Source organism: Ipomoea nil, unplaced genomic scaffold (genome assembly GCF_001879475.1).
Source record: "Ipomoea nil cultivar Tokyo-kokei standard unplaced genomic scaffold, Asagao_1.1 scaffold3047, whole genome shotgun sequence".
Lineage (NCBI taxonomy): Eukaryota > Viridiplantae > Streptophyta > Magnoliopsida > Solanales > Convolvulaceae > Ipomoea > Ipomoea nil.
In genome coordinates this window covers 338,177-350,916 of record NW_017619475.1, presented here as the reverse complement: position 1 = coordinate 350,916, position 12,740 = coordinate 338,177, and the positions used below count along the sequence as shown (strand labels likewise).

The 12,740-nt window shown below is 35.3% G+C and overlaps 2 long non-coding RNA genes across 2 annotated transcripts; one reads left to right on the top strand and one right to left on the bottom strand.

Moving 5' to 3' along the window:
- Positions 1-788: 788 nt before the first annotated feature.
- LOC109163864 lies at positions 789-3,199 on the bottom strand. Its single transcript, XR_002051335.1, has 3 exons — positions 1,706-3,199; positions 1,481-1,534; positions 789-915 (listed from the first exon to the last, which is right to left on the bottom strand). It is a non-coding gene; the product is annotated as an uncharacterized LOC109163864 (long non-coding RNA).
- Positions 3,200-4,371: 1,172 nt separating this feature from the next.
- Positions 4,372-4,980, top strand: LOC109163862. The gene is made up of 2 exons (XR_002051334.1): positions 4,372-4,588; positions 4,846-4,980. It is a non-coding gene; the product is annotated as an uncharacterized LOC109163862 (long non-coding RNA).
- The last annotated feature ends 7,760 nt before the right edge of the window (positions 4,981-12,740 follow it).

The following is a 12,740-nucleotide window of genomic DNA, read 5'->3' as shown; positions in this document are numbered from 1 at the left end:
TGCACACGTCGTGCACTATATGTTCATTGTGCGTGCAATTTGCATTAAAATATTTATATTTATTATTATTATTTAAGAATTGGTGACCTATCTACCACATGCGATAAAATGAATACATTTAAAAACCAACTATTAAAAAAATAAGTAATTCTATGATAATATTAAGAAGTAAATTTAAAAATGTGATCATCACATCATTCTTAATATCAAATTCACGTAACAATTAAATAGAAAAAATCCAATAAAATAACATTAATAATTCATTTAATGAATATTACGAAAAAAATTTGTGACAAGATGTAACATTACTGTAAAGAAAATACAATTTAATCGTCTATCAAAAATTTATCCAATTTTCATCATATATGTGGCCCTATAAATATCATTTCATCACTGCATAACAGCCAGCACAAGACAAAGAATAAAAAATCACAATGACTAAGAGGAATACTAGCCGTTGCCCCCAAAAAAGTAACACCATGCACAACTCTACCGCCGATCATCTAAAATGATAATAGGCAAAAAAAAAAAAAAAACGCAAAGTAAATAACAACACTGCACGGCCATGCACTATATGTTCATCTGTCGTGCATTGTACATGCATCGTGCGTCGTGCATGCACTTTGCATTTATGATGAAGAAACAGTCATATTTATCAAATATTATTGCATTAAACCGAGAGATTTCACATTTATAATTGACCTAAACCGAAAGGTTATTTTATTCGTTGAAAATTTTATAATTACCTATCACGCATATTTATAATTAGTTGTATCTATAATTATCATTTCCTAAACATTTATTTTATTCAATAAAATTCGCATACAATGAGTAGTTCAATTTATTGTAAAACCTTACAATGTCACGATCGATTAGTGCTTCAAGATCTGCGATTGTTGGAGGCGTTTAAACCTCCTAAAATGAAAATACACCAATTAATAATATTAACAAAACATTAATCTAATCATCTATTTAAAATTTATCATATTTTCATCATATATATTGGCCCTATAAATATCATTTCTATCTCAGAATAATAGCCAAAACAAGATAAAAGACTAAAAAACTAGAAAGACTAAAAGGAATACTAGCCGTGCACAAAAAATTGTAACACCATGCACAACTCTACCGCCGATCATCCAAAATGCTAACAGGCAAAAAAAAAAAAAAAAAAAAAAAGAAAAAACTACACAAGAGCCGTGCACTGTATGTTCATCATTCGTGCATTGTACATACATCGTGTGTGTGTTGTGTGTGCACTTTACGTTCCATATTTATCAATATTCTTGCATTAAATTGAGACATTTCACATTTATAACTGAAATAAACCTAAGGGTTATTTCTATTCATTAAAAATTTTATAATTGCCTGTCACACATATTTATAACTAGTTGTATCTATAATTATCATTTATTAAACATTTATTTCAATCAATAAAATTTGCATACAATGAGTTGTTGAATTTATTGTAAAAACTCACAATGTCATGATCGTTTAGTGCTTCAAGATCCACGATTGTTGGCGCCGTATCAACCTCCGAAATGAAAATACACCAATTAATAATATTAACAAAACATAAAATATAAAAGAAGAGAAAAAATATGTTTGTTTGATTTTTATTTTTTGCTTCCAAATTTATCTTATAAAAATGCTCTTTTAAAACATGTTATAATGTTTAATTGTCCACTTTTGCGTGCTAAAATACCTTATAAATGACTGAGTCTCTTTTTACCCTTTTTGGCATAATCAATGAGCTCAATAATCATGCTACGTAAGCCATAAATGGAGGAATGAATCCCATCATATCATTCGAACCCCTTAAGCAACTCACTTTGATATTTATGGAATTGAACCAACTTCATTATGGACATCCCTCAATTGATTTTCATGTTGATGAACAACCTTTAGGATATTCTTGTTTTGTTTCACTGTAAAGGCTTCACCACTTCTTCTTTCCTCTCCAATCACCTTGATTAATTACAGCATAAAGTCTTCTAAATTCTTTTTCATCTTAGAGTGAATGTTGCCAACTTTTTTCTCCATTACTTGTTGTCTTTCAACCATTTCTTGCAAGTTTTTATAGGACTTAAGGTAGGAATCTTCTACTCTGCGACCTCTCTTTCAGAATGAGTGGTTGAGGCATTGTCAACTTGAGCATTTAGACTTCCTTGCAATTCATCAACCTTCTTGAGCATCTCAAGTAAAAGAGTCTCCAAATTTGTTTCCCTTTCGTTCGAATGAGTCTCGAGTGTAGCAACTATTAGAGCTCCTTCATTTACTTGATTTATTTCACCTTGATCTTATGTTTGTTCCACATTTCTCTCATTGCTCAAGTGATCTTGAACTCCTTCATTCATACCCGAATTGTGAGCTTCACAATTGTCACTTGTGCCGTGAGTTTCCCTTTCAACATGAACTATAGGCATAGAGATTTCTCCCGGAGCAAGATGTGTTTCCAATCTTGAAATTTGGAGTGCTCTTGCCATTTGATCCTCCTCCAATTCTTCTAAAATATCATTTGACAAAGGGTGAAAAGTGTCCTCAACAATAGGCAATTTTTTCTTTCCCTCTTTTGGCTTTCTTCCCCCCTTTTAATTTAGTAAAAAATGTGGCATTAATGGTAGAGAGCTGTGTGGCTTGAGAGACCAAAGAATTACCAATCCAAGCAAGAGCAAATTCTTCTTCTTTCTCCATCTCGGGTCCAACTCTAGAAACCATGGCAAGGTAGGAATCCAATCACTAATTTCTCCATTTTAATACTCTTTGATACTCTTCAAAGATTTTAGCATCCATTCTATCAACTTGACATATTTCAACACTTTCAACTTCTACATTTTCACATGCTTAGAACGTTAACATTTTAATGCGTTGTGTTTGTCCTTCTAACATGCTTAGAACATCACCGTCAAGTTGATCCCTTATGTGAGAGGTTGTGGGATCGAGCCTCGGAGAGGCGATATTGACTCCTCTTTGTACTTCAATAGACAGATACTGCATTGTAATAGAGTCAAAAAAAAAAAAAAAAAATCACCACAATCCTCTTCCTCATTGCCCTGCCATGACCTTCCCTGTTTTCTTAGAGGTTCATTAGAACTCAAGGATCCAACAATCATTAATGACTAATTACCAACTAATAATTAATCATTTAACCCCATCATTATACTCATCATAATATCATAACATCCCCACCAACCATCATCATTAACCATAACATCATAATCCATATCATAACATCATCATTTAATAATCATGACCTCATCATCATCATAATTCAATAACCATCATTAACCAATTAATCCATAATTATAAATCCATTAATCCCCATCATCAATAACAACACCGAATCATTATCATCTTAGTAAGCTTCAATGACATGTCTTAGTCCTCACCTATGCAAGCCGCCGCAAAGCCGTTGCTGCTACGCCACCACTGCCGGCAAGCTCAGGCCCACCGTCCAAGCTCTGGCCTGCTCGCCCGGAAACCAGAGGAGGGAGATCGCGCCGCGGGAGTTTCGTCGCAGCTGCTACTAAGCATCGCCATCGCCACCGATGCTCACTGCCAGGAGAAGATTCGCCGGATTTGCGAGAGCGAAGTCCAGCCGAGGGACTGCCAGAAACAGATGAGAGGGAGGGGACTGCTGCCCGCCGGGTTTGCTGTTGCGTCACGTCGACCTGTTCGCCGTCGCCTGCCCTACTCGCCGGAAAGCAGGGGAGGAAGACCGCTACTGCTCTTGATGCTGGGAAGAAGGTCTCCGGTGAGAAGGTCGCTGCCAGACACGCCGTCCTCTGCTGTTCTGCCTGTCGCTGCTGCCTTACTCCAACATCACCGATTTTTTGACTATATACAGGACTATAAATACTAGGGTTACTATTTTTGGGTTAGTATTGTCGCTGCTGCTATCAACATATATACTCCGTATATAGGACTATAAATACTGGCAAATTATATCGTGCACTGCGGTGCATCATCGATCATGCACTGCGTGTCAAAATGACGTCGTTTTATTTAAGGGGTGTTTGGTAAATGACTGATAGCTGATAGTTGATAGCTGATTGGATTAGCTGGTGTTTAATAACTGATTGTGTTAGTTGGTTTGACCAGTTGATTGTATTAGCTGATTATAAAAAAGTGTTTGGTAAATTAGCTGTTTTCTATTAGATGATTGCATGTAAAATGACCTTTAAGGGTATAAGTACTATTACTATTTATTATTAAATGAATTTATTAATTATTACAATTATTATTTATTATTACTATTGTAAATTTATTATTATTAAATAAATGAACCCAAAAGTCCACAACCCGTATTACCATTATTTATTTATTTATTTAATTTATTATTATTATTATTATTATTAAAATTAAAATGACAAGCCCACCGACCTGCATTCTTAACCTAAATGCCAAACCAACCCACAGCTCAAATGAAATCAAATCCCTAACCCTCTGCCCCAAATGGCCAAACCAGATGCGAAGAAATAGCGAAGCAGTGGAGAAAAAAATGAGCCAGAATCAAAGGCAAGAAGCAATGGGAAAGAACAAGAAGGGCGATAATCAATGGCAACAAGGATGAAGATGATAGATTTGGGTTCGTTTCTCTCAATGTTTTTTTTTTTTTTTTACTTTTAATTTGTGAATAAAAAATATAGTTTGTGTATTTGTTGTGGGTTCTGAACTTTGAGGATGAAGTATTTTTTTTTTTTTTGTTTACTTTTAATTTGTGAATAAAAAAGATAATTTGTATATTTGTTCTGTGTTATGAACTTTGAGGATGATTTTTTTTTTTTTGTGAATAAAAAATATAGTTTGTGTATTTGTTGTGTGCTCTGAACTTTTAGGATGAAGACTTTCTTGAGTGTTGTCCATGGCTTACAGTGAGAGGGGAGAAGGCGAGAAAAGAAGAAGAATAATGGGTAAATCTGTCTTTTAGAAATTAAATACAACCAGCCATTCATAAAACGCTGCCTCACCCAGCGTTTCCCAAATCAGCTTATAGGATGAATCAGCTGAAAGAAAAAGCTATTAACCAAACACTCATTTCAGCTGATTGACTAAGTCAAACAGCTGAAAATGGTCAAATCAGTCAAAAATTGGCTGATAAGCCAATAACCAAACACCCCCTCCTTAATGAAAAGAAACATCATCTGTTTCACACCGTTTCGCGTCATTCCGCAAAAAGTAACTCTGTTATTCAGTTTCATTTTGTATACATTGTAGTTTCATTTCGATAAAACTACAGTTTCATTTCAATATAACTACAGTTTTATTCGATATTATAACACCCAAATATGTGAAAATGTTATTTAATTTTATTTTATATACATCATAGTTTCATTAAAACACAACTACATGATTATTTCGATATAACTACAGCTTAATTACACAATATACACTAAAAAATGTGAAATGTTATTCAGTTTCATTTTATATACACTGCAGTTTCATTTCAACACACCTACAGTTTCATTTCAATTCAATTGCAGTTTCAGTTGATAATATAAAAATAATACGTGAGGCAGTGTTATTTTAGATACACTGTAAAGTCATTTCAACACAACTACAGTTTCACTTCAATTGAATTTCAGTTTCAATAGGATAATATATAAAATAATATGTGAGGCAGTATCCGTTTAGAAACACTATAGTGTCAGTTGATAATTAATACGTCAAATATGTGCGCTCCGTTAACTGTAACGGCGCACCGTTTCTTTACTTAAAGAAACGGCTCCGTTTTGACCGTGTTGAACGTGCACCGCGGTCCACGATATAACGACTGATAAATACTAGGGTTACTATTTTTGGGTTAAACTATATATATGTATGTATATTTTGGGCTTAGAATAATTGATAGACTTTAGGGATTAAAAATCATTTTGGGCTTAACAATATTTTTGTAGAAAAATAATAAGTTATAAAAATAGGTCAACCAAAGCCCATTGCAAAATAATTAGATTTAAAAATATATTTTCTATTTAGTAATTGGAAAATAATTCCATTTTGAAAATATTTGTATTTAAAATAATATTGTTTAGAAAATACGGGTGTTACACTCTACCCCTTAATCATTTTGGGGATAAAGGATTAAAACTGAAACGGTAGTAGATAGATGAATTTAAAGAAGGTGCACTTAGTTTTAAAAAGTGAGACCCCACGGGGAAAAAGAGAATGAAGGGTTTAACTTTTAAACTCAAGGACAACGTTGGTTAGGAATAGAATCAATGTTATCAAGGCGACAACTTTGGAAATAAGGTTGTCACGTTGCACAGAATCATTTTGAGAAGAAAACAAGAACGAGCTTTGAAAAGACATAATGGATTTCTCAACAAAAGGGGTATTCGGTTTTCAAGGAAAAGAGAAGAATTCGGCTTCAAGAGGAACAAGGAGTCTCAACTTCAAGTGATGTCTTCAGTTTGACGATTCGATCATAACACTTGACCAGTTTGACGGTTCTCTTATTCGATTCATACGTGTCTTATATCCAAGATCCCTATCGCCCTATCTTCATAAGTTAAAGTCACATTCAGTTTCACGACTTCAGGAGGAATCACATGTGACGAACCATGAATATACTCCTTCAATACACTCTAAATTCTTGTCCAAATCTATAAGTCCCTTTTTCCAATCTTTTCCAAGATCTCTTATGGACCAATAAACCCTGAGCTTGACTTGCTTTTCTTATCGAACTTCGCCATTCCCTTAGTAGATGAAACTTCTTAACAATACATTTCCTTCCTTCTAGCTCGAAATTCAATCAGTTATCTATTATTGTCATCATAAGACTTCATTAACCTTGTGAACCAACCTCACTTCCTTATGGTACCTTAAAACATCAAGGCCTTAACACCAATGTGTCACTTACACCTTCTTTAGCACAGTGGACTTCTTCACTTCTAACCACACGAAACCTTGTAAGGAGCCCTTTGTATGCTCAATTGGTAACCATTATTATAAGAAAATATGATCAAATTCTAATGCTCATCCTCAGATCCTTGCAGGTCTATAGCACAAGCTTTCAACTGGTCTTCTCATGTTGAATGATCCTTCACGTTGACCATCTATAACTGGGTGAAAGGCAGAACTCAACTTCAACTTGTACATAACGCAGTTTATAGTACTTCTCCAAAATCATGATAAAAGTCAGAATCTCTACCAGCATTAACATATTGAGGCACTCCATGACACTTCACTACACGTTCCACAAGTGTCCTTGATCATTGCTCAGTAGGCCAAATCTCGTTCATAGGTATAAGTCTTGCAACCGTCATAAGTCAATCGGTTATAATCCAACTTCGTTCTTTCATGTCTTAGGCAACGGTAAGCCTCCTACAAAATCCATTGGTACGAAATCTCATCATTCTAAAGGAAATCCAATGATTAAACCAGTCCTTTAGGTTCACTCGTGTCAGTCTTAACCTTTTGACAATTCAATTATCTGATTACAAGTTCAGCTACCTCTTGTTTCATTCTTATCACCAAAATTTCTTCCTTAAGTCCTCATACAAGTTACCACCTCCCAAGTGTACTGAATATGGTGTACAATGTCCCTCTTCTATAGTTCACTTCTCAATCTTCTCACACTTCATAGGAATACACAACCTACTTGCAACGTTTCTTCTCATCTTCCTGCATTTAAAAGGTCTAAGTTTCCTTATCTTAGACTTCACTCCTTCCAGATCCACAACTCCCGACTTGTCCTCTATTTGTTTCTTCAAAGGTAGACGGAACTACCTTCACGTTGTATAATTTGACCTTATGTTCCTTCCAATTCTTCATGCTCCAGAATTTCCAAGTTTGACTTTTAATCTTTAACTTGTGAAGGTTTCTATATCATCAATCAGGAAACATCCACTTGGCGTGATTTGACTTATTCTTAGTGTATCAACATCTACTCTTGCCTTCCCTTCAAGATCGAAAATCTTCAAATCTTAAACTTCAAGCTCCAATTAACTTACTTTCCTCATATCTGACTTTAGTTGCGGGAAACTATATACTGCAACTCTTTGTTGGAAAAATAGCTTAAAATGGCATATTAAGTGGCTATTTTGTGGTACAATTATCAGTGTGGTCTACTTCTGATTTGGGTCGGGTTAAAGTTGATTTGGATTCTCCGTAGTGAGACGAAGAGATTGATATATTGTACGCTCAAAACTGATAATGGGTGAATGAGATATTGATTCTCAAAGTAGACCCATTTGAGTTGGAAAAAGAAGGGACAAAGTGAAGCTTTTGTCCCACATTGGTTTTGGAAGTGGATTTGCACCACTATTTATACAAGAGCCCTTTTAAAACTTATTGAATTATATATCATAGATGTTTTCTTTCGCCCGCAAGGGGAGGGGTGCAAAAGGCATGAATTAAGCCTAAGCTCGTGTGTGGCGAAGTCCAAGCTATTAAATTCATTTGTTACGGAATTAATATTGCTTTAATTCAAATTTTTTGAATTCTGAATTTAATCCCAATTAGTGGGCATGACTGTTGCAGGTGTTACACAATTGGTTTTAATACCAATTTAAATGTCATATTAAAGGCTATTCAACTTCCTCAACCCTATTCGCCGAGTCCAAGCTGTTGTGAAGATTAAATTCATCCGTTACGGAATTAATATTGCTTTAATTCAAATTTTTTGAATTCTGAATTTAATCCCAGTTAGTGGGCATGACTGTTGCAGGTGTTACACAATTGGTTTTAATACCAATTTAAATGTCATATTAAAGGCTATTCAACTTCCTCAACCCTATATAAGAAGGGGTAGAGCAGCTGCATTTGAAGACAAGAAATTGAAGGAATTCCACTACGTTTTCAGCTCCCAAAACTCTGCTTCTACTCTCTTCTTTAGCCAAGTGTGTTCTATACTTTTCTTTGTTCGCCGGATTCTTTGTTTGAGTGCTCAAACACTGAATCGTAGCACGTCTTATCCTGGAAAACCTAGGCTACAACGCTCCTAGCACTTGTGGGAGGTAGCAAATAAGGTTTTAAAGAAAAGAACGATTTGTTCAAACTCGTGCTAACCACAATCCAAATCATCCACCTTTTCCTTCCCAGTTTTCTGCCTTTTCCCATATAATTATAATCTTTTCGTAGGATTATTATTTTTGGGATAATGACAATCGAGGGTCTGAAAAGAACCCGAGCTCAAAGTTAGACGTAGCAAGCGAATTAGGATTGAAAAATCCTTTGGTCCAGATTTTCTAGCGTACATGTTGGAGTGTGATACGCATATTCTAACTTGTTTACTAGAAAATGAATCGGATTTTCTGACATGTTTGTTAGAAAACGAGCCTCAAACGTATGTAGAAGCTGTGACTTCTGTGGAAGTACTAATGTGGAAATATGCTATAAAAAGTGAAGGAGATTCTATCCTACAGAATCACACTTGAGAACTGGTTGATCTTCCTCCGGATAGTAAGCCCTTGGGATCCAAGTAGGTCTTTAGAAAGAAGATGAAGCCTAATGGTTCCATTGAGAAGTATAAGGCTAAACTTGTAATTAAAGGATACGAGCAACGCGAGGGCCTTGATTACTTCGATACGTATTCTCCCGTGACGAGAATAAATTTCATTAGAATGATATTTGCCATGGTCGCTCTGTGAAATTTGGACGTTCATATGTGAAAAGATCTTTCTTGAGTGGCGAGTTAGATGAAGAAATCTATATGGAAAAACATGATGGTTTTGTGGTTCCGGGCCAAGAGAAGAAAGTCTGTAAATTGGTTAAATCGTTATAAGGTTTAAAACAAGTGCGTAAGCAGTGGCACGAGAAGTTTGATCATGCGATGTTAACCAATGGGTTTAATATAAACAAAAGTGACAAGTGTGTCTGGGTTAAGGAAACGATAGATGGTTATGTCATTCTTTGTTTATGTGAGTAGTAACGATCGAATGATCAAATCTACCAAGGACATATATGTTAAATTCGAGATTTGACATGAAGGATATGAGTTTGGCGGATTTAATCCTCCGGATTAAAATCGTGAGAAGACCGGATGGTCTCGTGTTAAGCCAATCTCATTATGTTGATAAAGTCCTTGCAAAGTTTAACAAGGATGATTATCAAGTGGCTAGGACACCGTTAGATACTAACGTACATCTGTCCAAAAATCGCGGAAAATGTATCTCTCAAGTAGAATACGCTAGGATTATTAGAAGTTTGATGTATCTAATGAGTTGTACCAGGCCAAATGTTGTATTTGCGGTTAACAAACTCAGTAGATATACGTGTAACTCTAGTGATGCGCACTGGAAGACAATAGTGAGAGTTATGAGATACTTGAGGTATACTCGTGACTGGGGACTGCACTATACAAGATATCATGTTGTACTTGAAGGGTATAGCGACGCTAACTAGATATCGCATATTAAGGACTCTAAGTCCACGAGTGGCTACATGTTTACGTTAGCCAGTGCAGTCGTTTCTTGGAAATTCTCGAAACAAACCGTGATAGGCAGATCTATGATGGAATCTGAGCTGATAGCATTAGACAAATGTTGCGAAGAGGCTAAATGGCTGCGCCATTTTTTTTTTTTTTTTTGAGGATATTCCTTTTTGGGATAGGCCTGTACTTCCAATTAGTGTGCATTGCGATAGTAAGCTGCAATTGGGAGAGTATAGAGTCATATGTATGATGGTAAGTCTAGACATATACGTCCAATACATAATACCATTAAACAACTACTCACAACATGTGTTGTCTCGGTTGACTATGTGAAGTCAAAGGACAACGTAGTGGATCCGCTAACCAAAGGGTTGAGCAAAGATGTTGTTGAGAAGTTGGCACGAGGAATGGGTTTGAAGCCCATGGAATAAAAATTCTATAGTGGATACCCAACCTGGATGGCACATAGGTTCAATGGGACAAATAAATTATGGAACAAAGCGTGTCACTGTGGCGATCTTGAACTCCCTACCATTCCTTGTTAGAATAGTGACTCCCGCACGAGGCTAGCACATTGATGTTTTAATGATTCGAATGTCGGTTAACATGTGTGAGTATGCGGGATATTCGAAAGAATCACCTATGTGAGAGAGAAGTGGGGTCGCTTCATAGGAGAATTGATTGGGCTCCATTGAATAGAAACTCTCGCAGAACCATGAAGGTGACCCATAACCAAAATGGACACACACATTAGAACAAAACAAAGGTTGGAAGGTTCCTTTGTGGGATATGTCATCGTCTACACAAACGACATTCGATTCAAAGACATCAAGTTCTACCGTACATCCAGTAGAGTAAACATATCTTCACAAGGCAAGGTTCAAAGGTTAACACCTACCTATGCTATGCAGGGATCGACCGTTGAACATGTTCGTGTCGTTTTTCCACGTCCCAAAAATCAATTTTTATTCATGTGGGGTATTGTTGGAATTTTTAGCTGATATGGCAATTTTGAATGGCTATTTTGTGGTACAAATATATGTGGGGCCCACTTCTAATTTGAGTCAGGTCAAAGTGGATTTGCAATCTTCGTAGTGAGACGAAGAATTTGATGTATTGTACGCTCAAAATGGATAATAGGTAAATGAGAAATTAATTTTAAAGTGAATCTATTTGAGAGAAGTCAAATATTAAAGCTTAAATAATTAAGCTTTGACCAAAGATATTATGGTCCAATGGTATCTGGTTGCTCTCCTAAGTGGGAGGTGATAGGTTTGAGCCTTAATGGAGGTTATTAGTACTTTGAGTATCCCCTTCCCTTGTAATAAAAAAAAATAATTAAGCTTTGAAAGTTGTTAATTAACACCGAGTTGGTGCTTATTTAATTGGTTATAATTAATTAGCAATTACAAAAAAAATTAAGCTTTGAAAGTTGTTTATTAACACCGAGTTGGTGCTTATTTAATTGGTTATAATTAATTAGCACCGAGTGGTGCTTTAATGACCATTCGGTCTGTTCTGGAATTTTAATCTTTCGGTTTGTACGGACTTCTCGGCTACTTAGGTTTTTTGAAACATGTCATTACGGTCGATACGAATTAATTGTATATTAATTTCGTAGCCATTGATATTATTTCAATATAAAGTATGACCGTTTCAATGTTTTAATCCAATTATTAAATTGGATTTATACGCCTTGTTATTGGCAGATTATTTTGATGCTAGTTCGAAACTCTCAAAACATCTTTGTTTTCTCTTACCCCAACATCTTTCTTTTCTCTCTACTTTCAATTCGTTTACTAAGGAGAAAATTTCTGCCAATAATTCCATAAATCCGTACGGAGCGCTCGACTTTGTTCTCGTTCGTCGGACCTTTCGTTTGAGTGCTCAAATGAAAGGTCGTAATCCATTTTATCTTGGGTGACTGTCGCTGCAACGCTCATAGCACACTCGGGAGGTGGCGAATTGGTTTCAAGGAAAACGTGAGTATCACACGACTCGGATCTCTTCTCATTCTTCTTCTTTCTTGCGTTGGGTTAAAATCTCATATTTAGAAACCCTTTCTCACTCGATATATATATATATATATATATATATATATATATATATATATATATATATATATATATATATATATATATATATATATATATATATATATATCGTTTTAATAAGAGTCAATAATGTTAGACCCTTAACTGGAATAAAAATATGTCGGTCCTAATTGTTTCTTAAAATGAATGGTTCATATTATTTTGATTTTAGTATTTCTTAATGATTTTCCTTATTTACCCTTTATTATATTATTTTCTTCCCTTAAATAACCTAAAATTCCGTTAGTATAAACTTTCTTAACGAATATTCCGTT